The 27,118-nt window shown below is 37.4% G+C and overlaps 1 protein-coding gene across 48 annotated transcripts in view; it reads right to left on the bottom strand.

The window, feature by feature from the left end:
* The window catches only part of LOC127676254 (zinc finger protein basonuclin-2-like), a 191,812-nt gene that overhangs the window by 43,927 nt on the left and 120,767 nt on the right, over positions 1-27,118 (bottom strand). For 9 of the 48 annotated variants that reach the window (XR_007975763.1, XR_007975798.1, XR_007975794.1 and 6 more), the window contains 5 exons: positions 23,042-23,425; positions 20,410-21,333; positions 19,329-19,489; positions 15,009-15,218; positions 12,448-12,606 (listed from right to left, as the gene is read on the bottom strand). The exons of 7 other annotated variants lie outside the window; for them this stretch is intronic. The gene's annotated coding sequence lies outside the window, so the exon portion shown is untranslated. Of the gene's footprint in view, positions 1-5,396; positions 5,650-6,471; positions 6,592-8,338; positions 8,524-12,447; positions 12,607-15,008; positions 15,265-19,328; positions 21,334-23,041; positions 23,426-27,118 lie in introns of those variants that run through there. 32 more of the 48 variants (XR_007975773.1, XR_007975789.1, XR_007975790.1 and 29 more) reach the window with 21 other exon arrangements.

Raw genomic sequence — 27,118 nt, 5'->3', positions numbered from 1 at the left:
CCCGTCCTGCGGGTCAGTTATTCCAGGGTTCCGAAGGGGTGCTACCTGAGGGTCAAAGGGGGGGAGAGAGAGAAGGGAGGCCAAGCACCAAGAAAGACATGCCAATCTGGGTTGTGTCAAAGCCTCGTTTATTGTTCTGGGGTACCCAGGTATTAAGGCTTCCAGGAGGGGAGTACCCCAAGGCAAGGACAAAGAGGGGCAGAGGTATTTCTGGCATTTACGACAGGAGATGAGGAGGTTATCTTGATGAGTCGGCGATGTTGACGCAGGCAGGATCATTCTGCAGTTATATCGAGACAATGGCTAAACCAATACCCATGGGAGAGACTCTTGTTTGCTTTTCTCAGGGCCTTAGCCCTGTCAGCCAAAGTGAGGGTCTCTAATGGCTTCCCACAGAATTGGTACTGAATATTGCTACTGAGTAACTCTCCATTAAGAGACTGCCAAGTTAAAAGCTAGTTTTCTAGATCTGGAGAATCAAGATAGAACATTTCCTGATTCCATTAGACTATCACAAGAATCAAATTAGTTATTATATACATACATTTGCAGTGCAGTCTGGAATCGAGAACCAATCAATGGATGTGAAATGATCACTTTCCTTCTTGGCACTAAATACCAAACTGAAGACTGCAGTTGGTAAGCCAACCACTGAAGTCTGAGGATTCTTTAGCAGCCAGGGTGACAGGCCATTGTGATGTCAAGATTCAAAGGCTCATCTATAACTGACAAAGTGACAAGTGCATTTCATGTCCTTAAGTCATTTGGCTTTAAAATTGTATTCTTTTAACCATCAATTGAAACATAGGAATTTTTATTAAATAACATAATTTATAAAAATATTTGTGACTTTATAGATGATATATCTATCTATCTCTATTTACTTATATATAGGCTTTAAAATTGTAATCTTTTAACCATCATTGAAACATAGGAATTTTTATTAAATAACATATTTTCATAAAAATATGTGTGACATGATAGATGATATATATAGGTAAATAGAGAGATAGAGAGAGAGAGAGATAGATAGATAGATAGATAGATAGATAGATAGATGATAGATAGATAGATAGATAGATAGATAGATAGATAGATAGATAGACAGACATCAGTAATAATACCTGTTCAAGGATAGGAAGAATTATGCCCTGTTTTCTGAGGAACCACCAGACTGACTTCCAGAGTGATTGTACCAGCTTGCACTCCCACCAGCAGTGGAGGAGTGTTCCTCTTTCTCCTCATCCTCCCCAGCACCTACTGTCTCATGAGTTTTTGATCTTAGCCATTCTGACTGGGGTGAAGGGAAATCTCAGGGTTGTTTTGATTTGAATTTCCCTGATGACTAAGGATGTTGAACATTTCTGTAGGTCCTTCTCAGCCTTTCGATATTCCTCAGGTAAGAATTCTTTGTTTAACTTTGTATTCCACTTTTTAATTGGGATATTTGGCTCTCTGGAGTCTAACTTCTTGATTTCTTTGTATATATTGGATATTAGTCCTCTGTTGGATGTAAGGTTGTTAAAGATGTTTTCCCAATTTGTTGATTGCCATTTTGTGCAATTGACACTGTCCTTTACCTTACAGAAACTGTACATTTATGAATTCCCATTTGTCAATTCTTCATCTTACAGAATAAGCTATAAGTGTTCTGTTCAGGAAATTTTCCCCTGTGCCCATGTGCTCAAGGCTCTTCCCAGTTTCTTTTCTATTAGTTTCCGTCTGTCTGGTTTTACGTGGAGGTCCTTGATTCACTTGACTTAAGCTTAGTACAAGGTGATAAGAATGGCTCAATTTGCATTCTTCTGCATGCTGACCTCCAGTTGAACCAGCACCATTTGTTAAAAAGGCTACCACTACTTGGCATATACCCTAAGGATTCCCCAGCATGTAATAAGGACACATGTTCCACTATGTTCGTAGCAGCCTCATTTGTAATAGACAGAATATGGAAAGAACACAGATGTCCCTCAATGGAACTATGGCTACAGAAAATGTGGCCTAATTACACTATGGAATACGGCTCAGCTATTAAAACAATGAATTCATGAAATTCTTAGGCAAAAAAGGTGGAACTGAAAATATCGCCCTAAGTGAGGTAACCCAGTCACCAAAGAACCCACATGGTATGCACTCACTGATAAGTGGATATAGCCCAGAAGCTTGGAATACCCAAGACACAATTCACATAACAAATGATGTCCAAGAAGAAAGAATGAGTAGCCCCTGGTCCTGGCAAAGCTCGATGCAGCAGTGTAGGGGATACCAGGACAGGGAAGCAGGAGGGGTTTGATTGAGGAACAGGGGAAGGAAGAGGGCTTATGTGACTTTCAGGGAGGGGAACCAGGAAAGAGGAAATGAGATGCTGATTGCTAGCAAAAAAATGCAAACAGGCAACCTTGGGAAGTTGGAAGTTGAGGGGAACCTCTAGAATATATCAGAGACCTGAGAGGAGGGACACTCAAGACTAAAACCTAGAGACCTTAGATAAGTCTTAGTGTCTACTGACTCTATTGAATACAATGAATTAACTGTTTGTATATGATTTGTCAGAAAACAGATTTCCCAAAATAACAGATACCTGTGAAAGTATTAAAAGCATACAGAACATCAAGTAGACACATAATACTCAAATATTACATGTGCAGAGGAATCAAAATAGTAAAAGCTATGAAGAAAAACAATGTCACATATAAAGGCTGATTAGAACAATGCCTGACTTTTTTTTACATAGAGATATATTTATATAAATAGTATATATATGCCACATAATCAACAGATAGATGGTGTTTATTAGTCTTAAGTCAGGCTGAGGAGTGAACAACGCCTCTGATCAATTAGTGAATTAGTTTTGGAGACACTGGCAGCTGTGGGAATGAATGACTCCAAGTACTACCCTAGACCTATAAGGAAAGGAAGCTGGTCCCTTCTTGATACACCCCATCCCTTATGTTGAACAAGCAGGTAGGCAATAGAAAAGCCAGGATTGTCTCTGCACTTGTCTATCCCTGGACCCTGGGGGGCAGGAGGATGATTCAATTAAAACTGCAGGTTTATTTTCTGTTTACACTTTACACATTTTGCACTTGGGAGGAGGAAAACTACAGCTGGGTCCTCACTCTGAGGTTTCTCTGGTGGCAAGGTAATGCATTTCTTTGTTCCTGTTTCTCTGCTCAAGCCCTGGCTTTGAGCCCAGAGGGCTAATATCCAATATATACCAAAAACTCAAGAAGCTAGACTCCAGAGAGCCAAATAACCCTGTTAAAAATGGGGTACAGAGCTTAACATAGAATTTTTACCTGAAGAACTTTGAATGGCTGAGAAGCATCTTAAGAAATGTTCAACAGCATTAGTCATTAGGGAAATGTAATCATTAGGGAAATCAAAACAACCCTGAGATTTTACCTCACACCAGTCAGAATGGCTAAGATTAAAAACTCAGGAGACAACAGGTGTTGGCAAGGATGTGGAGAAAGAGGAACACTCCTCCACTGCTGGTGGGGTTGCAAGCTGCTACAACCACTCTGGAAATCAGTCTGGTGGTTCCTAAGAAAATAGATAGAATATCTATCTATTTTTGCACTCCAGATTTTATTTTCATCATCTGCACTCTGACTGTTCCATTTCACATACCTCTTCCCCCCCCTCCCCCCGCCACCCCAGTCTCCACAAGGATGTGCCTAACACCCTCACCACACCCCCCTGCTCCATCCCACCAGATCTCTAAATCCCCTGGGGCAGCCAGTCTCTTGAGGGTTAGGCGCACCTTCTCGGACTGAAACCAGACCCAGCAGTCCTCTGCTGTATATGTGTGGGGAGCCTCGCATCAGCTGGTGTATGTTGCCTGGTTGGTTGGTGGTTTAGTGTTTTGAGAGACCTCAGGGTCCAAGTTAATTGAGAGTGCTTTTTCTCCTACTGGGTCGCCCTCCTGTTCTCATTCTTCTAACTTTCCTCTAATTCAGCCATGGGAGTCAGCAGCTTCTGTCCATTGCTTGGGTGCAAATATCTGCATCTGACTCTTTCAGCTGCTTATTGGGTCTTTCAGAGGCCAGTCATGATGGTACCCTTATTCTTAAATCTCCATAGCCTCAGGATAGTGTCAGGCCTTGGGGCCTCCACTTGAGCTGGATCCCACTTTGGGCCTGTCCCTGGTCCTTCTTTACCTCAGTCTCCTCTTCATGTCCATCCCTGCAGTTCTTTCAGACAGGAACAATTGTGGGTCAGAGTTTGTCTGTGGGATGGCAACCCTATCCCTCACTTGATGCCCTGTCTTCTTGCTGGAGGCAGGCTCTATAAGTTTCCTCTCTCTACTGTAGGGATTTCATCTGAGGTCTTGCCCTTTGAGTCCTGAAAGCCTCTCACCTCGCATGTCTCTGGTACATTCTGCAAGCTCCCCCCACAACATCCTACTTCCTGAGGTTGCCTGTTACTATTTTTTTCTGCTGGCCCTCAGGGCTTCAGTCCTTTTCTGTCACCCAATAACAAACCAGGATCCCCTCCCCCCCACCAAGCTCCCATCTGTCCATGTTCCCTCCCAGTTCTTTCCCTACCCTTTTGTGATTGCTTTCTTCTTACTCTGGTAGTACTGAGCCATCCTCACCTTCAGCTTGTTTAACTTCTTGAGTTCTGTGGACTATATCTTTGGTATTCTGTATTTCTTTGTCTTTTTTGTTAATATCCACTTATTACTGATTACGTACCATTTGTGTCATTTTGTGTCTGAGTTACCTCACTCAAGATGATATTTTCTAATTTCATCCATTTGCTTGCAAAACTCAGGATATATATAATGTGTTAATGTCTCTGCTTAAGTAACTGATATGGGCAAACTAACAATGTAACTGGGTTCTACAATTCCTTTCCTGGTTTGTCGAATGTATAAAAGGAAGAAGCTTACTGCATATGAATATTCATCATCCTCTGCTTCTCAACTAGGTAAAGGATTTCACTAGTTACAACCTCCTGACATCACAAGTGCTGTTTGATGATATCTTGAGACCTCAAATAATGAGCTATTTTTCCTAATGTAAACAATTTTCTAGAGTACCATTTTACAGAAATAGGATTATTATTAATTTTTTTTAAAAAAGTGTTGCTCCAATGCACAGGAGTGAGTCTGATTTTATTGTACAATTAAATAGTTGACACTTAGCGATGGGGAGTATTTTATAGTGACAATATGGAAGAATTTGGGCAGATAAATCCCTACCTTTCATTTATTGAGCAGTACATAGAATGCCCATTTTTGGAACTTTGGAAGAAACAAATACTAACATGGATCTGTCACAGGAATACAGGTGCCTAAGTAACAGAGGTGAAGGAGAATACTGAAAATGCCATTTTCCAAAGACTATGGAGAATCATGAATCAGACAAATTGGAGTCTAAGCAATAACATAATTTAATACCATTTATTAATATTAATAGATAAGAATGTGTAATATACAACATAAAATAAATATAGTGAGTGAAACTATGTAACAATATGGTTAAATATAAAACTGAAGTTGTTTCTCGTAATAATCTCTTCTGCTGTGGTTAAGAGGGAGGTAGAAGGGAACATTGAAATAAAATGACCAGCAACTTCTTCAGTCATGAGGAAATTTCCATTGTGAAAAGATATATGTTGAAGTTGTTTCATTTTTCCCTGCTAAAGGAAACATAAAAATTTCATTGTACAAACATTCTCAGATGATAGATTCACCCCATTTCAGATAAGACTAGTTTTTCAGTATATTTTATGAACAAAGAATCTACACAAAGAATTATTTGAGTTAACACTATATCTGAATTTCAATAATATTGCAGGTTAAGATTCTCACATATGTATTGTGGTGGATCCCATGCAAATTAATATTTATACCAAATGCTAGGCATTTGGTAAGATCATCTCTCAAACATCATTGTTTTTGTACAAGGATAGCACAGCTTGCTGGCACATGGTTTAATCTTGTAGTAAGTTTAGTGCATTTTTAAATCAAATAATTGTTTCTAAGTGAACCTTTTTAAAAATAATTTCATATCTAAGTTATCCTACATGACTTATGGACCATGGGAAGAAAAGGATAGAAATATAGCACATAATATTCTGGAATTCTTACAGGGTTTAAAAAAAGAATTCCCTTGTCATACATACATGTATGTATGTATGTATGTATGTATGTATATATGTGTGTCTGTATGCTTACCTATGTATATATCCATATAACCACATAATTTAAGTGTTGTTTAAAATATTTTCCAATGCTTTAATACCATGATATGCTAAAATGCTGTTCTGATATTTACAAATTTATGAAATCAAGGAATGATATTATTGTTCATTCCCTGTGATAACTAATTAAAAGTTCTCTTAACTTGTAGGACCTTCCACCTGAGGAGCATCAGATGAAATCTTTACTTCTGTAGTATGAGCATCTGTGGTTTCCCACTGTGGCCATTTATGGTTTTTTTATCATAACAGGTGACTTACCAGCAGTATTTACTGATGTCTTTATGTCATCTGACCTCTTTTGGTTATGATCACAATGATATTGTTATTCTATCCAAATATATCTACACAGTTGTCAATCATGATATGTATGATAGATATCTATAACACCACAATGCCAAAAAAAGATTGTCTTGTCATTTCACATACTTTAAAAAATCGATGTCCAAAATGATAAGGAAAGTAGCAGTAACTACAAGCAGATATGAAACTGTGAAATGAAGTCTATGTCTGAAATGGAGACTCTAAGTTCTTTGCAACTAACTAGTTAAAATTTCATATATATTGCAAAGAATGGGGAAACTACTAAAGCAATGTAACATTTCAGAACTGATATGCTGCCATAATGACTGGTGAATCACAGCAATGACTTCCAAGGTTTCTTGAACTGGTGATTTTTTTGCAGGGGTTTGGGGAAAGAGGCAAAGTTTTATTTTGATGCTTTGAATGGGATGGCCGTGTAACTGCAGGCATCACAATATATGACACCATCTTTGTGACAACTTTTGAGTATTTGAAGTGCCTTGGCTTCCTCACAGGAGGTTTGTCATTGATTAGAATTTAAGGTCACAGAAGGCAGGTGCCATTTGCAGTGTACTCTCTGTGCTTCGTGTTTGCTGCCTAAGATGAGAGCCACCAGCTCTCTGCTTCCTGTTGGTTGTCCTACCTTCCTGCAGCTATGCTCCTCTGTCATGACTTTGAAGGACATTAATCTCTCTGGATATCTAATTCCCAAATAAGTATTTCATTCTATGAGCTGCTTTAATCTCAGTGCTTTATTAAAGCAATAGAAAAATGACTAAGACAAGTTGGTGAGAAGAGGAATTTTAGTTGAGAAACTGCAACACCAGATTGGCCGATTGTCTAGGGAAGGCTATGGGATATTGTCCTGATTAACAATGGAGTTTGTAAGGACAAGATCTGCAGGATGGTGCCACCCTTGAGTTATATTGAGATAAAGAAAGGTATGGGGTGCTGGTCATGAGGCAGCACTCCTACACAGCCTCTGCTTCAGTTCTTTCCTCTTCAGTTTGGGCCCTGACATTCCTCAGTAGTTAACTGTAACAAGGAGTATATTGTGAAGTGTTAACCTGTCCTCTGTAGGTTGCTTTTCATCCGTGTTTTATCATAGCAACAGTAATAAATTAAGACACTTTCTAAATTGAGGAACCTATTTCTTGGCCTATCTTACTCTTTTCTGAGTAATACTAGTACGACTTTCTTCCTGTGGACCTTATTTCTGGAAGCTAGTTGTTAAAGAGAACCCTAGCTTTCTTTTCTTCTTTTGTTATTGTCTTTTTTGGGTTGTCTAACTTTTTTCCTTTTCAAAACATATGGTATTTATTGATTCTCTGTGAATTTCTCATCATGCCACCCAGTAACACTCCTTTTCTAGTCTGACCACATTTACTCTTTCCCCTGGAAACTTCCACCCAAAATTAAAAATTAAATATAAATTAAGTAAAGTTTTAAATTAAAATTAAACTGACAGAAGAAGGGGTTTTGAGGATGGGACTTAGAGGAGGGTACTGCAATCAGGATATAAAGTAAATAATGAAAGTAATAAAAATATCAATGCATGCAGCTTCATAGGAAAATTAAGAGCTACTGAAAAAAGACTGAGGTACATTATACTGTACCTGAAATAATTCAAACATACATGATTCTATTTTGCAGAAGTAAGAGCAAGTGCTAAAAGAACACAAATTATATTATATAACAGACACTCCAACTCCAGAAGAATGCAATCCTAGTTTGTCCTTTAATTCAGTGACCTTTCGGAGACATTCCCAATTCCTGGATCACAATGAAGACTTTGTTCCCAAAGGAAATAATCATATCCCCTTACCTATTTTGGGAGGTCACTCCCAAATCATGAGTTCAGCAAGTTGGATCCCACAGCACATGAGGGGCTACGCGGACAGATAAGGTGTAGGTGTCTAAGTGATTCCTCATAGAGGTTTTCATTTTAATAGCACAGAGATGAGCTGTTTTAGCAGGATGTAATTTGTACATGGCATCTTCAGTAGAATACTATACATAAAAAAGGAAAATTTTACTGTTGATTGTCTTACAATTAATGTTGCTTACAAAATTCTGAATACAAAGATCAGCATAAATGTTTTGTAGACCAGCTCAAAGTATATTCAGAATTCAAAATAAATAAGAATATACAGCTTAAGAATTGCCCTGAGGTAACCCAGACTCAAAAGGTGAATCATGGTATGCACTCACCAATAAGTGGGTATTAACCTAGAAACCTGGAATACCCAAAACATAATCTACACATCAAATGAGGTACAAGAAGAAAGGAAGAGTAGCCCCTTGTTCTGGAAAGACTCAGTGAAGCAGTATTCAGCAAAACCAGAATGGGGAAGTGGGAAGGGGTGGGTGGGAGGACAGGGGGACAGAAGGGGGCTTACGGGACTTTCTGGGAGTGGGGGGGCTAGGAAAGGGGAAATCATTTGAAATGTAAATAAAAATATATCGAATAAAAAAAAGATCAGCATAAATGTTTTGTAGACCAGCTCACAGTATATTCAGAATTCAAAATAAATAAGAATATATAGCTGAAGAATTGCCCTAAATATTTTCTTCAAATCAATTCTCCTTATAGAATTGTAGGAAACTTTGAAAATCATGTATGAATTTCTCAGTACTACATGTATATCTGCTACCTTCACAACCCAGAGGAAGGTGTCAGGTTCCTTGGAAATAGAATGAATGAAGATTGTTGCAGGTCATGTGTGTTCTGTGTATGGAAACAGTATTGTTAAAAAGGAAACCATCTTTCCAACCACCATGGGGACATATTTAATATCTATTGTAGTATGAATCCATGTAATACTCTTGCAACACTCTGCAACACAAGGAGCAGAAAGCACACTAGTGACCCAACACAATGCAGGTGTAACAGCTCCTGCTATAGGGAAGGCAGAGATGCTGAGGTCCTGGGTAGAAATGGGAGCACAAAGCTCCTGTTATCAAAGAAATCATTGTATGGAATATTGTACAGGAAAATGATTCACAGAAGTAGCTATACCTGACCCAGACTTCTCTAGGTAGTTATAGTTGAGAAAGGGGAACTCAGTAATAGCTTCATGTTCTAATCAAGGACATATATTTAACATGTGCAATATTCACAATACCATGGTAATAATACTAGGATGTCAACCCACAGGTATTATACATACACACTTCTTTTAATTTGTCTCACTCAAACAAATACTTTAGTCTGACCTGCACACAACTGTGTAGCATGCTCTGTCTTCCAAACCATGACAGTTATAATGTAGAAGACCCTCAAGTGGTGGGATTACAGACATGGTACAACACTCTTGCTTGAGAAATGCACCGGTTTATAAAGTGAATATACATGTCTGAGCAAAGGAAACCTCTTGGCATGGGACATTGGTCCAGTTTATAATCCTGTAAATACAAACCAATGTACCTTGAAAATACATTGATTCTAACTATGTGCAGTTCCCCAAGTGTTTACTGTATCAATACCTTTGTATAGCAGAAAAATTTCCAAGCAGAGATTGGTCATTAAGGACACTAAGCCAAATTTCATATAAATCAGATGAAAGCAAGCTTCCTTAACTATTTCTAATGAAATCCTTTTTAATGAGGAAAATCACAAGAAAATTAATGATCAATGTACATTTTAGAAAGTATTTGAGAAACATTTCTGTTTAAAAATAGCAGTTTAGCCCAGTAATTCTCAACTTGTGTGCCACAATACTTTTGGGGGGTCACATATCCTGTATATCGATATTCCATAGAGTAAGCATAATACTCCATAATAGTTATGGAGTATTATACATAAAATTTCAGTTATGAAATGACATCAAAATGATGTCATGGTTATGGATGATCACAGCATGATTTCAGAGGATTAGGAAGGCTAAGAACAACTGGTTGAAACCCTACTTCCTTAAGATATTCTCAGCCTATCACCAACTGGAAACTTGCCTCTAAGGTGGACACTACAGGCAGAAGCCCATGTGTTCTTACCTAAAACTAGAATCAAAGATGCAGAGTTCTGGCTGCATTATCAGTGAAATAACCCTACTGTCTATTCTAAGTGCTTTTCCTGGTTTCCAGTCCACACTATTACCTGCAATCAGAGAACTGCACTCCAGTTCATAGCCTGAAGCTCTGTCTGTCTCAAAGGAGGCCAGCTTCTCTGTGGGCCATCCTGAAAGGATCCTTTTATAACTGCTCTTTGAGAGGCTTCACCCAGCAGCTGATTAAAATTGATAAACAGACCCACAGGCAAACAATGACTACAGCACTTTGACTATTATGGAACAGTTAGGGAAGGGATTCAGGGCACTGGTGGAGATTAGGAGTCTACAGGAAGACCAACAAAGTCAAATACAGGGGTTATTCCTAAAGCTTATCGCTGTCTTTGGAAGCCCTTCACCAACTGGCCTCAGTAGGAGCAAATGTGCTAACCCTGAAGAGAGTTGATGTGTCGAGGTTCAAGGATAACACATGGGATCCCTAACCCACTCAGGGGAGAAGGGAAAAGACTCTGTAACAGGTGAGGAGGTAGAGGTCAGCATTCAAGATGTTAAATAAATAAATAAATAAATGTGCAATAATTCTAATAACAGCTAAATAAAGGAAAAAAGAAACAGTAACTATATAAAACCAACAAAACAAACATACAAAAATTGTAAGTGTTCTTTCTGTAATTAAGCAACAATTAAACAATGGCAGCGACAGAAAATACCTCCTTCCTGTTGTATAATTGGGTCAATTTGTCTTTCTGATCACAGAGTATAAAGTTGTAATATACAAGTATACGTCTGTATACAGGCATACTTGGAATGTGGTGAACTTTCTTATTCAACACCCTGCTTTACATGTGAGAAGGTCTTACAGTTTCACTTCCATTCCTTAAAATGTGGAAATAATCAGCTATTTAATTAATTGTAAGCAGCAGCATGTTTGAGGACAGAAAAGTGTCTTTGCTCATGAAATACCACAATTAACTTTCATGTTGTACCAAGGATTACAAATAAGACAAATGGAAGGTTCCCAGGTGTTCCTGTACCTTTAAATTGCTGTGAAAACTCATGGCCACCTCCAGTTACTGATCTTCACTTTCCTCCCCATGACATGGTCCCAGGTTTCTGGCAATTAGAGCCAGACACACTTTGAAAGCTCCAGGGCCAAGGATGGATCATTCAGTAACTTTGCCTAATATTATTAACCATGCCTATTCTCAGAGCATTATCTTTTCTTTTGATGTTTGGGACCATAGCTCTATAATCTACTGAGAGGCAAACTCAGATCATGGCCCAAATAAAAATAAAACAGTGATATTTGCTCCAGACTTACTGCTGCCCACTGGTAACTTAAGCTTGGTAGACTATTTAGAAGTAGGTAGGCTAATTCTTCATTATTTGACATGGGGTTAAAATGGCAATATCTCACTAATGTAAAAGTGATGCTTTATTTTTTTTGGTAGAGAAGGAAAAGAATTAAGTTTATCTACTGGACAGAGGGCAACACTCAAATCTTTCAAAACTTATTGTAAGTGTGTGATGGACCAGCTATTTTGAACTATTTTTATTTAGGAATAGTTTTTTTTTTTTTGTTAAGTATGATTTAAGGCATGAATTTTGTAAAACACATTTTTAGCACTATATTTCTTGTTTTGCTATTAATTGACATGGTACAGTCATAGAGATAAAATCAATGGGAACATTTGCAATGCCAAAACAAGCCCTTCCAATATATAAGGAAGTTAACTTCCAAGAAAAGGTGTTCACCTGTGTTTTGGTGATGAATCTTTGAGATTATAAGAATTTTACTTAACATGCCTCTTATTCAGAGGTCATGTGTCCATAGTTCAAGAAAACTATCATCATCAGGCAATCTCAAGGACAAAAAGCACATCTCTAGAGTGATGCTGAATGTTGGTGATGCAAAAATTGTTCTTACCTTTAAAATGGAAGCTACTATGAGCACAGATTCTTCACTACAGTTAATATGTAGTTCAGTGTAAATCTTATCCCTCAGGGACCAGTGTGATTTTTCTGGTACGAATCGGAATATTTGATATGAACTTTGGCCCCTTCCCGCAATTATGGATAATTTATCCTGTGTGGGATAAGGACAAACTTCGGTTATTTCAGATCCAAACACCTGAAGTACAAATGTGTCTTTTAAAGTAAACCAGAGCTATGGCAATAATGGACGCATAGCTACAACTGAAAGGAATGAAGAAGACATTTCACTTTTTTTCTATTTTAGCTTCCAAATATATTTTATTCCCTATCGATTTTTTCCAACTTTGAAACATCAATGTTTCTTGGAATTAATTAATCTTCAAGACTGAATCACACTTCTGTTCACCAAAGCATTTTGGTGGTCAGTGTTCTCTTACTTTTTTTTTTTTTCTCCTATGAATATCTTTCCCAAGCATGCCATTCCAAGTTACTATTGGGATAGTTCTCTTTCACAGAACAAATTTCTCTTTTACTTCCTGTCTGTCATGGCCTCTATTATGAATCCTAACATTTGTGATTTTAAGAAAGCTTTCTTTATGCACTATAGTACTGACAGTTTTATTTCCTTCATCTGTGACTTGTTATTTTCCAATGTCTACATCTAAAGATGCTGTCACATTTAAGAACCCAAGCAAATGTCAATCGTTCTCCAGTGGTTTCATTCTGTAGAAGTGATGAGCAAACACAGATTTACTCCACATTTTCTCTCATTATAATTGACTACATGAGTACAGGCATTGATGACAGTAACTTATACTCTAATAAACCTAGGGAATGGGCAGTAATTCTCATGTGTCTAACATGATAACTTGTTAACATGCACAATAAATTCCTGGCACAGGCATAGTGCTAAAATAGATCCTAAACAGTGAAAGAATATTTCCAATGGAAATCTAGTAGCATATTTAAAATAGACTAAACCATATTACGTGCCAATTTTATATAGCCCAGTAGCATAAAAAGATCAATATATATCAAAGAACAATGTGTATATCTAATTAATTGATAATATCAAATAAATGTCTATAAATGTTTGAAATTATAAGATTTAGTAATCTCAGAGGCAATTATATTAAAGTACAATCTAGAGTATTATGGAGTCAAAACACTGCTGAAGATATTGACAGTTGGAAAATCAATAGGGCACTTCCAAAGATTCATTTCATTCTAAAAACTGGTGAGTTTGGGTCTTTTCTGAAATCAGTTCAACTCATGGGAATACTGTATCATTTCTCTTTTTTCCTTTTTCTTTAAATCAGAAGACTCAAACTTCAGTGGGATTTATATCTGTTTTAAAAGGATCTTACCCTCATGAATAGGTTATCTGTACATTCATCAGTTTGATAAAATAATTTACTTAGAAGAAAGGTACCCAGAATCTATGTGAAATAGGTCAGTTGTAGAAACCCAAAATGAAACTCATAAGTACAGGAGAAGGCAGCATTCTGTCCAAACAAATAATGGGTGGAAATTTATAAAATACTTGTTTTTTTATTGGTGCAAAAGTAGTTAGAAAAGGTGCTTGTAGTGTTATATCCATATTGCCTTCTGGTTTCTCTGAATCTAATACAGAGAAATCATTATTTGCTGTAATTGATCTCACTTAGTTCTTGCATGACCCTCCCATTTCATAGCTTGCATGCCTTATGCTTCACCACAAATACACAGAAAATAAGTGATTAGTATTATAAAATTTCTAATAATGGCATTGCTTGATAAGACACTGGATAACTTGTAGTATATGGACCATGCTTCTGGTATACAAAGTAATTTCTGGGTTTGCCTTGAAAGCTATGCATATAGGTATTAGAGTCAAACAATGAAATAGTACCAACATGTTAGTTCACCTGTGTGACTTTCTGACTGAACAGCAATGGCCAACTGCAAATTATCAGCAGTATCTGCACTTCAAAACACAACTTGCCTGGCTATATTTCTACTACAGTACTTGGCTTCCTCGCTACTACCCCCTCTCCCCGAACCGAGAGCTCATATCTGAGATCATGGTGTCTATGTCTCTCATATGGGTACATTAGGCTCTATGTTAAGACTATCATAAGAGAAAAGCATGGTGGAACATGCCTTTATACCCAGATCTCAGAAGCTGAGCCGAGAGGATGGATCTTTGTAAGTTTAAGGTCACTCTGGTCTACACAGGAAATTTCAAAGCAGTCAGATCTTTTACGTAGGGAAAACCTAATTTGGTGTTGAAAGGTTGTTCTTTGTATTATACACATCTATATCAATACTCTATATATCAAAGTAAGTGACACATCCTTAAGTAATTACAGAATCTCATTTCTGGGATTTACCTCTTATATAAATTCATGATCATTGGAAAGAGGTACCAAAATATGGAGGCAATTTCTTACAATAGGAGTTTATAACCCACAGGTGAAGTTTCCCTTCACATGGTTTAGTAAATATTTCATTGCTGTTTGTTATAATTCATAGTTTAAGTGCTAAATGATTCTAAGTTTTAAGTATACACACCTATAATACTCTCCTAGAGAAGAGGAGCCACTGGACTTTCCGCCAGTGCACAATGGCCAGGGGTCCATGTCCTCCCACTGTGGCAGCTGCTGAGTCCATGTTCTAATTCTTTATGTTGCTGATGTTAGATGGAGAATCCAGGAACATGAAATATTTGCTCCATGTGGATGAAAAAATGATGTTTCTTACCACACTGCAACCATGTCTAATCTGAAAAATTTTGGAGAGTTTTCGATTATAAATGTTACCAGGAAATCTGTGATAAAACAGGGCAAATACAGAGGGTCTCTGTCATTTTGCATGGTTACAAATAACATTTTATTTAAAACTCTTGGGGCTAAAAGTATGTAGTTCAAAATTGTGAGAAAATATTAGCTTTAATAAATCATAGGGGTGGACTTCTTGTAAGAAATTTAAACATTGTAAGATCAGATATTCAAGTGAGATCATCATAGCCCAATTTGATATATGAGGATGTTTTCCAGTTTTCACCTTGTGATGACCAGTATGTTATACACATTGGTCACTTGATTAACTTTGGATGTCTTTGACATATTCATGGCCGTGCATATTTGTTAGGGTCCTTATAGAAACAGGAGGGAAGATGACCTTTGAATTTGGTCATTTAAGTGGGATTCCATCCTACACACAGTTCCCAAGGGCTAACTAAAAAGCTAGAGACAGGCGAACCCATCTGAGCAGAAACATTCCCATGTCTCTGATGGCTCAATGCAGAAGCTATGGGAACAGTGCAATCTCAGGTTTATTATGCTGGGAGGTATTTGAAATAATGCCTATGTGGAGGAAACTGGAGACTTATGGATCTCCCATGTCAGGGTCTTTTGAATCCTATTTTTTCCTTCTCATATTTGACCCTATATAATATGAGGAATATTTATTCTCAGTTATGCTGTCCTAAAATATATTCCTTTCAGGTCAAAGGGCAGTTGGCCAATTAATAATGATTCAGAAATTCAAATACTGAGAGTCAAAATAAACATTTAATATCAATACTGTAGAAGTTTTGATATTTTAGTATAGTTTTTGAAAGGCAAATAGAAAATTGTACTCTATATTTTCTCTAAACCAATCATAACCAGCATCAAGAGGCCAACGGTATATTTAACCACACTAATTTTATATTGCCTTTCTTTGGTTGAATAAACCACATTGAAAATGAGTAGAATTTCACACATTCTACACTAATTATATCAGAATTCAGTCTTGATTGCTGAACACAGTACCCAGGATTTTGATCATTTCACAGCATTTTTCTCATTGGTTTAATCTAAGCATATTCTATATCAGAACTGACAAAACACTGAGTCATTGAGCTCAAATACGCATTTATATTTTTCTTACCAATCCACCAATGACATTTCCTCTCCAGATGAACACCATTTAAAGTTTTGCTTATTTTACAAAATGAAACAAAAGCAAAATCAAAACCATCATCATCAGCAACAAAATAACCTAGGCTCTCAGAATAATCCCACATTCCTATCTCATTGTAAAGGCTTCTCAAAGCTAGGCTTAAATTTTATGCCTAATTACCTTTTCGGCAATAAAATTTTCCAGGACTTTATTGTGATAGCTAGGAAGCCATGAGATATATGGTGCTATATCAGCATATAGATGGTAAGGTGGCATTAGATTAATAGAAGAATTTCATGCAATTTTATATAAAATCATAAAATGTTGTCCCAGAAGAGGTCAGGGATACTGATTCCCCCAGAATTTCTTTTGTTATTGAGAATAGTTTTAGATATGCTGAGTTTTTTGTTATTCCAGATGAATTTGAGAATTGCTCTGTCTAACTCTCTGAAGAATTGAGTTGGGATTTTGATGGGTATTGCGTTGTTCGAACTATTAAAGGAAGTCTGCTGACTTCTAAGTTATATAACCAGTGACTTGCTATAAATAACCCAAAAGATCAATAACAAAGAAAAATTAGCAGCAGTGCGGAGGTAATGTGTGGTTAAATATGTGAACAATATCAACAAAATAGAAGTTATATTTGCTTGCACACATTAGAGATTATGTATCCCAGAAATATTCACTAAAAATACTGACTGACAACAAAAGTTTCAATTGTTCACAAACATGGAAGATCCTGCTATACCACTCCTGGGCACATACCCAGAAGATTCCCCAGCATGTAATAAGGATACATGCTCCACTATGTTCATAGCAGCCCTATTTATAATAGCCAGAAGCTGGAAAGAATCCAGGTATCCCTCAACAGAAGAATGGATGCAAAAAATGTGGTATATATACACAATGGAGTACTATTCAGCCAATAGAAACAATGAATTCATGAAATTCTTAGGCAAATGGATGGAGCTGGAGAACTTCATACTAAGTGAAGGAACCCAGTTTCAAAAGAGGGTATGCACCCACTAATAAGTGGATATTAACCTAGAAAACTGGAATACCTAAAACCTAATCCACACATCAAATGAGGTACAAGAAGAACAGAGGAGTGGCCCCTGGTTCTGAAAAGACTCAGTGTAGCAGTATAGGGCAAAACCAGAACAGGGAAGTGAGAAGGGGTGGGTGGGAGAACAGGGGGAGGGAAGAGGGCTTATGGGACTTTCGGGGAGTGGGAGGCCAGAAAAGGGGAAATCATTTGAAATGTAAATAAAAAATATGTCAAATAAATAAAAAAAAATTAAAAAAAGAAAACAATATTGTTAAAATATAAAAACAGATAGAAAATATATTTTGCAGATAAGATACATTATGGAGATTACTCAAAACACAGTCAACTCTAAAATTTAGTTTAGTTCCAACTTTCTTCACAGCTCCCCAACTTTCCCCAAGGAAGAATGTTGACTGATATGTAGAGTCAGTAAAATTTGTCCTTCAAAAGAGGAAAACTAAGAGCAGATTTTCAGAAATGCTTGGATTGCAAAAGAATCTCTTCTTAGGTCAAAGTGCCTCTACTGAACATCTGAGCAAACTAGCATACCTGAGAGATCAATACCTCAGGTCAAATTCTATTTTTAAATAACAGAAATACACAGTTATGGTAGCTATAACAAAGACAACCATATTCAGTTATTATCTAATTTCTGAACGTCAGAAAATCATGCCTATCACTGGAAGCATGGGATCACATGAGGTCATGGCTCTTAGAGAAGGTCTCTAAAGAAGGTACTGTTTCTCTAAACAAGCATGATTCCCTACTCTGTTCTAAATAAATAAACTAAAATCTGCACATAACGTAGCCCTTATCCATACATCAAAGTAGGTTCTCTTGGTAAAGAATGGAGAGTATCACAGAAAACCACAGCTATTCAAGGTACAGAGAACAAAATATCCTGTGGCTACAAGCCCAACTGTGTACAAATTGCATACTAACTCCTGTACCTTGGACTCCAAACATTGGTTAAAATAGTCAGAAAGATCGTACACCAGAGAATCAGGTAATCTCCTTTGAGATTGGGCCTCTTAGACATGTTGGGAAGGCTTCACATCTGAGAGTCCAACAATATAATAGGCTTGTCAAAACAATTTCTCATCAAAGCATCATCCATGATTGCATCACTAACTGGGAATGAGTAAATCTTGTGAACACAAACTTCATACAATTAGTCCATATACTACCGAGGATACTGGACTTGTTGTTTGAACATATTTACAGACACATTTTTATTTACATGATAATAACAATGAATGAAAACTGGCCATGTATCTTCACAGAAGTGGAATATTGACTGGAAACAAACTCAGACCAAGGGACAGGAAGGAATGAAATGATGTAATTGAATTTTAATTTTAATAATAAGATACAAATTATATTTTTATGGTGCTGAGGGTATGGCAGAGTACTGAAGAATACCTGTTTCACAGCCATGAGAACCCACATTTGGGTACCAATGCTTCATGAGATAGAGATATGCGATCATAAGTATGTATAACAAAGAGATACATGAAGGAGTCTATACTCTATACTGAGGAAAAGAAATCTGCCTCTCAGAAAAAAGGACAGAGTGACAGAGAATGAAGAAGCCTGGTAGTCAAATGCATCTGACTAGGCACACATACCAGGGGACACTCATATGCATGTATGAAGTGACCTCCACATGGCCACATGAATAAATCACATGAAAGATATTTAGCTACATTATGGCTCATTCTGACTGGATTTCTATTTAAGTCCTTATTCCTTACATTGTCAATAGCAGAGGAACCTTTCACCTTGCCAGATTTCTCTCATATATATGTACTATCACTCAAGGGAATTCATGATGAAGGAAACTACTCATGTAGACTCAGAGGAATCCTGAAGGCGGATGATGCAAGGACTTTCCCTACCTTTAGGATCCAGGCCACTTCATGGACTGAGTGATATTTTATATCCACTTCTTCCCTAGAACCCAATGTTTCCTTCAGCTTTTTGCACGATGTCTCATTGGAAGAAATGATGAATAAGCCCCGTGTTGTGGGGCCTTTTTCTCTTATTACTACAGGATGTCCTGACAGGAAAAAAAGGGAAATACCTGTCAAATGTCATGGAGCACAGAGCACTATCTGCTCATGAAAACCAGACCAATGGTGAGCACAGGTGCAGTGCAGGGGCTGGCATTGACAAGCCTCGAACAATATTTATTTAAATTAGAACAACATTTTTATTTTCTGAAAACATTTCTTCAAGGACAAAAGGGAAATAAACACAACATCACATGAAGAAAATATAAAAAGTATATATTACCAATCTTCTAAACTACACACAAGTTTGTTAATAATTATGGCAGGGTAACATATGAAAGCACTAGAGTCGTGGGTGAAAATCAGTAAAAATGTTTACTGTAAAGGAATTGGATCTAAGTCACAAAGGTGTTGAAAGACATCAGAAAGATTGCTCTTCTATAATACTGAGCATTTGCCATAGCTGAAATCAAACAGCGGAGGCAAGAGTGCATTTCCCGGCAGGACTATCTGCTCTTCTGGTCTTCTCTGTCCTGAGGACACATCTGGTTTAGCTAAGTTACTGAGTATTCTATTTAATGTCACTGGTTAGAAATTACTTTTATACTACACTTTCTCTTTAATCACTGTTTTGTATAACCTAGAAAGTATTAAAATCAAATTGCATGGTGATCATTATACACACCTTGTGTTTTTAGTGCAATTTCAACAGTGACATGTTAGAATATCGACTCTACATACATTTTGTAGCCATTAGCATTTTAAAAAGTCAGAGAGGTGAATCCCTGAGCTTCATTCTATTCTGTTTTACAGGAGGAATGGTCTTCAATGCTCTGCATGCTACGTAAGAGTTAAATTTATGATCTACACTAAATCCAATAGTGAAAATGGAACAATAATATAAGTATTAGAACAATAGACACTTTTTAAAAAATTCATTCATTTCATTTACATGAGTAAACTGTACCTGTCTTCAGACACACCAGAACAGGGCATCAGATCCTATTACAGATGGATGCGATCTATCATGTATTTGATGGGAATTGAACTCAGAGAGCTAAACAAAGAATTCTCAACTGAGGAATAATGAACGGCTGAGAAGCACCTAAAGAAATGTTCAACATCATTACTCATCAGGGAAATGCAAATCAAAACAACCTTGAGATTCAGCTACACATCAGTCAGAAAAGCTAAGATCAAAAACTCAGGTGACAAGAGTGCTGTCAAGGATGTGGAGGTGGGATTGCAAGCTGGTACAACCAGTCTAGAAATCAGCTTGGTGGTTCCTCAGAAAATCATAGTACGACCTGAGAACCCAGCTATACCACTCCTGGCATATACCAGAAAACGCTCCACTAGGTTCAGCCTGATTTATAATAGCTGGAAACTGGAAAGAACCCAGATGTCTCTCAACAGAGGAATGGATACATAAAATGTGGAATATTTACACAATGGAATACTACTCAGCTATTTAAAACATTGAATTCATGAAATTCTTGGCAAATGGATAGAAATAGAAAATTTCATCCTGAGTGAGGTAACCCAATCACAAAAGAACACACATGGTATGCACTCAGTGATAAGTGGATGTTAGCCCAGAAGTTTGGAATACCCATGATACAATTTACAGACAAATTAAGCTCAAGAAGATGAAAAACCAAAGTATGGATACGTAGGTCCTTCTTAGAAGGTGGAACAAAATACCCATGAGAGAAGATAGACAAAGTGTGGAGCAGAGACTGAAGGAAAGACCATCCAGAGACTGACCCACCTGGGGTTCCATTCCATATATAGTCACCAATATCCCATATACAGACACTATTGTGGATGCCAACAAGTGCTTGTTGACAGAAGCCTGATTTAGCTGTCTCCTGAGAGGCTCTGCCAGTACCTGACAAATACAGAGATGGGTGCTCTCAGCCAACCACTGGACTGAGCACAAGGACCCCAATATAGGAGCTAGAGAAAGGACCCAAGGATCTGATGGCAAGGAGCTTGCAGCCAGATAGAAGGAGGAACAATATGAACCCACCAGCACCCCCAGAACTGCCAGGGACTAACCTACCAAGCAAAGATTACATATGGAGGGATGCATGGCTCCAACTGTATAGGTAGCAGAGGATGGCATTGTTGGACACTGAATGGAGGAGAGGCCCTTAGTCCTGAGAAGGCTCGATGCCCCATACAGAGGAATACCAGGACAGGGAAGTAGGAGTAGGGGGTTGGTGAGCAGGGGGAGGGGGATGGGATAGGGATTTTAGGAGGGGAAACCAGGAAAGGGGATAACATTTCAATTATAATTAAAGAAAAAATAAAATACCCAATAAAAAAGAAATGTTTAACATACTTAGTTATCATGGAAATGCATATCAAAACAACCCTGAGATTCTACCTCATAGCCAGAATGGCTAAGATCAAAAACTCAGGGGACAGCAGGTGCTGAGAATCATCGGGAGAAAAAGGAACACTCTTCCATTGATGGTGGGATTGCAAGCTAGCACATCCAGTCTGGAAAACAGTTTAGCAGTTCCTCAGAAAATTGGACAAAGTACTACTGGAGGACCCAGTTATCCCACTCCTGGGCATATTCCCAGAAGATGCTCCACCATGTATTAAAGATGCATGCTCCACTATGTTCATAGCACCCTTATTTACAATAGCAAGAAGCTGGAAACAACCCAGATGTCCTTCAACAGAGAAATGGATACAGAAAATGTGGTGCATTTACACAATGGAGTACTACTCGGATATTGAAAACAAAGAATTGATGAAATTCTTAGGCAAATGGAAGGAGCTAGAAAATATCCTGAGTGAGGTAACCTAATCATGAGAGAACAGACACTGATAAGTGGATATTAGCCCAGAAGTTTGGAATACCCAAGATACAATTCATGAACCATATGAAGCTCAAAAAGAAGGAAGACCAAGGTATGGATACATTGGTCCATCTTAGAAGGGGAAACAAAATACCCATGGGAGGAGATATGGACAAAAAGTGTGGGGCATACTCTGAAGGAAAGACCATCCAGACACATCCCTACATGTAGACCCATCACATATATATTCACCAAACTCAGACACTATTGTTGATGCCAACAAGCTCTTGCTATAGGAGCCTGATATAGCTGTCTCCTGTGAGGACAGGATCAGTGCCTGACAAATACAGAGGTGGATGCTCTCAGCCTACCATTGGACTAATCACAGGATCCCTAATGGAGGAACTAGAGAAAGCATCCAAGGAGCTGGAGGGCTTTGCAGTCCCATAGGAGGAACAACAAATTCGACCAACCAGTACCCCAGAGCTCCCAGTAACTAAACCACCAACCAAAGAGTACACATGGAGGGATCCATATCTCCAGCCCCATATGCACCATTGGATGGCCTTGTTGGACATCAATGGGAGGAGAGGCCCTTGGTCCTGTGAAAGCTCAATGCTCCAGTGTAGGAGAATGCCAGGACAGGGAAGTGGGATTGGGTGGGTTGATGAGCAGGGAGATGGGGGGGGGGGTTTCCGAAGGGCAACCAGGTTGAAATGTAAATAAAGAAAATACCTTTTAAAAAAAAGAAAGAAAAATGCTGTTTAATTCTAAAAATAATACCTGGAATGGAAATGTATGATGAAGCAACTACCTGATGTAACTTTCAGTCATCTTAGAAAAAGAAAAAATATTTTTTTCTTTATTCTGCTTTAGCATGTGGATCAATCTTGTTTCATGTTGCTTTCTTCATATCACATATAAACATGGGTGCATGCCATATCCACTTAGATTTTCCATATGCAAAAATTCATCCTATCTCTCTCCTCTACCCTCCTATGTCTCCATCTTCCATTATTCTACAAATTGCCTGTCACTCCTAGTCATGAACTTGAAATATCAGTTTTGGTTTTGTATTCACATATACAGTCACAGGTTGCGATGTCCTCAGTGAATATCTTCAGTGAGAAAGCTTTCTTGATACTCTTCTTGGATGCATTAATGGATCTGCTCAAATGCAATAAAAACACACAATATAGTAAAATAAATTTGCTAGTAGCTTATTTCATGCTAATCACTTTAATAGTTTATAAGTACCATCATAGTGTTAAATACAAGACAATCAGTTTATCAATATGCACTATTGGATTAGGGAATACTTAAAAATGTTTTAGAACCAAAGGTATGGCCAGTTAATAACACATTGATCTAGGAAACACAGCCAGTCCTCAGAAGGTTTTTGTTGCAAGGTTGCTGTCAATTAGACTACATATGAAAAAAATTACAATCCAGAAATTTAGGGCACACCTGTAATCCAGATCTTGAGGCTTTTGACTTGGACCTTGATATGGAGATATTGAGGCATAGTGGCCATGAAAACTTTAGGTCCAGGCAAGGTAGAACACACCCACTATTAATTTCTACAATCTAAGGGAAGTGGATCTGAGTTCAAGGTCAGCCTAGGACAAAGCAAGGTCCCAATCTAGGCATGGGGGTAAACACCTTTAATCTGAGCCAGTCCTTCTGTTGGAGGCTTATATAAGGACTTTGGAAGCAGGAAGATTCACTCTTCTTTGCCTGCTTGTTCTTACTGCCAGCACATCTGTTGATATCTACTTCTTCAGGATTCCAGTTTATAAAGAAGACCAGGTGAAACAAACTAGCCTCATAGACTGAAAAACTACTAGATTTTTTGACTTCCCATTCACAGCTACTCATTGTTGGCTTAGTTAGACTACAGACCATACGTCATTACAGTAAATTCCCTTAATATATAGAGGCAGTCCATAAGTTCTGAGGGAAAGTTCTGTGACTAATCCACAAGGAAAAGGCAAAAATCAGCTTGACATTAAAGTAGCAGATGGCTTTAATGGACATGGTGCAGTAACATTTATGGAGTGGAATTTAACGTAATACTAAAGAGTGCTGTTTACTGTAATATAAAAGGAGGCAATGACTGCACTTCCTCAACATTAAATGAAATATGTGATAGACAAAAGGATCTAAAGCAGTATCCAGTGACCATCTAATCAATACCAAGGTTGAAGACAGTCTGCAAAATATATTTTTAAGAAAGAAATTAAACACAAACTACAATTCCCATATCAGTACAGAATTAAAGTATAATCACAAGTAAAATACCTTCTCAGAAAATAGTACCACTGATCTTTCTGTTCTTTTGAATTGTAATGTTAAAAGAAAAAAAGGTTAGAGTCTTGATAAAAGTAAGACTTTTAAGATTATTGCTCATTAAAATTACTAAAGCCAAGTGCCATCATGAGGGTGCAGGTGTAGATGGAATTCTCCACATGACTGCCCTTCTGAATGACATGATTCACTGGAACACTTGTGTGACAGGAAGATGACTACAGTGTGGAAGATAGTTGGGAATGTCAAGACTTGACTGTGTTCTAAGAGCTGTGTGACTATGGCAGGGCCAACAATCGCTCCTAGATTTAGTTTCATTGTATAAAGGGATAGGTAAGGCAGTGTCCTCTTAGCATGAGGTCATGGCACATAGAGAGGGATCATTATTCACACTAAACTGCAGGTAAGTATATGACCATTGTTTAGAAGACACTTCTTAGACAAATGGATGGAGGTGGATAACAGCATACTAAGTGAGGTAACCCAATCTCAAAATATCAGTCATGGTATGCACTCACTAATAAGTGGATATTAGCCTAGAAAATTGGAATGCCCAAAACATAATCCACACACAAATGAGGTCCAAGAAGAACGGAAGTGTGGCCCCTGGTTATGGAAAGACTCAGTGTAGCAGTATAGGGCAAAACCAGAACAGGGAAGTGGGAAGGGGTGGATGGGGAAATATGGGGAGAGAAGAGGGGTGGGAAGCCAGAAAAGGGGAAATCATTTGAAATGTAAATAAAAAAATATATCAAAGAAAAAAATACCAAAAAAAAAAAAAAAAGAATACACTTGATGCAGGGAGAACACCTTTTTAGAAAAAAAATATTGTGTGTTCCCTTGGGTGAATTGGCATACAAGACAGGAGGTCCTGGAAACTAGTGCTTCATCTGTGTGAGTCCTCACATCAACTCTCCTGGCACAAATTAATAATTAGCTCAACACTATTCCACTGCAGCATGTAATTCTCTAATTTAAGAGGGATTAAATATGATAACATTTTTAACTGCAAATTTTGTGTGTGTGTTCACTTGGGTATATAAATCTGTATTGGACACTGTTAAGCTAATATGTTGGTCCAAAACTGAAGACACTTACACTGCCTCTCTCAGATTCAGGAGAAAAATGACACAAAATAAACTCTGAATCAAAAATCATATACATACACATATACATGTACATATACATATACTCTTCAAATGTGTGATGATTTTGAAACATGATACTACAGAGAAAATTTTCCACACTATTTCCATACCATATAGCAGTCAAAATATGGGAATGTATAATATTTACTAAAGGATACACATGCACACTCATATACAAACAAACATGTCAAATCAAATGAAACATTTGTACTTATATTTTCTTTTTACCTCAATACATCTAATTGTATATATACAATGGTATATATTTGTATATATACATGTATATATATTCAATTATATATATTATATATATTTGGTTCATATATATATGAACCAAAATTCAGAAGAAATACATAAATCTGAAATCTCCAATTTAAATGTCTGCTAAGTAATTACCTTCCTTGCAAATGGAAATAATGAGGATCATCTCCTATGAAACTAATAACGCTCTTAACATAACATGAAAGACATCCTCAAAATAATTTAACTTTTTATTCACTAGACAGCAGAATCAGGACACATATATGGTCTTTCAAGAAAAACATTCATTTTAGTTTTCTTTACTCTCAAAAATTAAATTTCTCTCACATATACCAACTACACTTGAAAGGCACACTATGAGTATATAAATATATAAATATATATTTATATATATATTCATTTTTCATTCAAATGAGTTGATTACTATCTTTTAAAAACTGTGAGTATTTTCAAGTGTGGACTGAAAGTGAGTTGAATAGAAATAACAAGAAGGATGACAGATTGACAGACAGCCTGGACATTCACCTATTTTGAGCCTGCATCAGTCAGACACTAATTAATGTTTTCTATGCTGGGAGCTTACAGTGACTGATCGGGGTGAAATCCAAATTTACCCTATTATTCTCTTCTAAACATTTCATTTTTTCACAATTTTTGAAGTGGATATTCAGGAATAGTATTTATGGATGAACAGAAAGTTTATCTCCCCAAGGCGAATAAACTGTATCATTGACATCTGTCATCAAAACCATTGACAAACTTATGAGAACATACCTTAAATTATTTAATTGATAATGTCAGTATCAACTTCATACCTTCTAAAATAATATGAAGGCTATGATCATGGGCAGAGGAGAATATATGTGATGTGGTCCCAGAAAACACCTCCATGGTCATAAGTTAGAGTGCAACTTTGTATACTGCTTCATTTAATCACAGCACTTTTCTCTAGTATGTGCAGAATCACCAACCAGGAAGAACTCAGTGCCTGCAGTTTCCCCTGATTAGTAGCTGCTATTAGGAGGGACCAACTAACACCAGAGATAGCCAGATGGTGAGAGGCAAAATAAGAACATTATCAACAGAAAGCAAGGCAGCATGGCAACACAACAGGAAGTCCTAGATACTCCAACCCACTTGAAAA

This window comes from Apodemus sylvaticus, unplaced genomic scaffold (assembly GCF_947179515.1).
Source record: "Apodemus sylvaticus unplaced genomic scaffold, mApoSyl1.1 scaffold_175, whole genome shotgun sequence".
Taxonomy (NCBI): domain Eukaryota; kingdom Metazoa; phylum Chordata; class Mammalia; order Rodentia; family Muridae; genus Apodemus; species Apodemus sylvaticus.
This window is presented reverse-complemented; position numbering and strand designations above follow the sequence as displayed.